Here is a 1,359-nt window from a genome sequence, read left to right on the forward strand (position 1 = left end):
CCACGCAAGGGCTTTTTATCAGAGATAAAAGTGGCAAAGTGGTTTTTCCACATGTGCCCTGGCTGGGAGCCAACTCTGCTCTGTGGAGCATGCAAACAGACTGGCTGGAGCCAAGTCTGGAGGGATGTGCTTGCTGCAAAGCACCCCAGGGACCAGGCCCTATGGTCCTGCCCCTCTGTCCATCATCCTGCCTGACAGCAAGTAGCAAACTGAAATGCTTTCTAAAAGCCACTTAAAATTCACACATCCTTAGAGCCCCATGATGGTGCAACGGTAAAATGCAACACTCTGAGAGCCTTACCCCACATGGAAGGGTTCTGGGTTCATGGATGGAGACTTGCTTGGATTTGTGCCTGTTACGGAGGGCTGGCTGAAGCTGGGGATGGGTCTCAGCATCAAGACCCTGCTGATGGTGCTTCCTCTCTCTCTCTCTTTCTCTGTATATCTCTCTCTCTTGTGGAAGAAGTAAATAAGTAAACTTTTAAAAAAAGGTCACACATGGGCCATCAGGTGGCATGGAGGTTAAGGTGCTGGATTCCAATGTCTGACCATACAGTTCAAATCCCAGACCCAGCGGCTTGAGAATCACACCAGGCACATGTGTGTGGATGCCCAAAATCCAAGAGGAGAATGGAAGAGAAGGGATTGCTGTGTGGCCATGCCCCCCTGAGGGTGAGCTTTCACTTTCCCTCTCTCTCTGTCTGGCAAGAACATGCACCCCATAGGGGGAAAAAATTTGCATGTCCTGTGCTTGCATACCACCCACCATGATTGGACGGCAAATATCTATTTTATCTTACAACTTGGTTGAGGTTTAATTTACATACAATGAACTGTTCCCATTTTAAGAGCATAATCGAAGGCCAGCAGGTGGTGTGGTGGTTGAAGGTGCTGGACTCCCACATGGTCAACCACAGATTGAGTTCCGGACCCAACAGCTTGTATTCTCTCTCTCTCTCTCTCTCTCCTCTCTGGTCACATTAACAACAATCATAAATAAAGTGAAATAAAATAGTTCTTTTAAAAAGAAAGCACAGTTGGATTAGCTGTGACAAATGTATACCCGTTACCACCACCAATAATCAATATGCAGACTACGCCATGATCCAGGTAGTCCTCCCCACTTGCAGCTCCACGCCCAATGTCACCTGTACCTTTTCCAGATGCCATCACACAGCACGTGCTCATTCATGGCTTGCTTCTTTAGCTCATCCTTATTCTTCCAAGTTCTTGGTCCCTTTCTAAGTCCCAAGTAGTTTTACATGGCACGGCTGTACTAGAACTTTGACCTCTTGGTGGTGATTCGAGTGTTTTCCAGCGGGGGACTGCTATTAAATTAAGTTATTGTGGACATTTATG

The sequence above is a fragment of the Tupaia chinensis genome, unplaced genomic scaffold, assembly GCF_000334495.1.
Source record: "Tupaia chinensis unplaced genomic scaffold, TupChi_1.0 Scaffold149131_1, whole genome shotgun sequence".
Taxonomy (NCBI): Eukaryota; Metazoa; Chordata; class Mammalia; order Scandentia; family Tupaiidae; genus Tupaia; species Tupaia belangeri.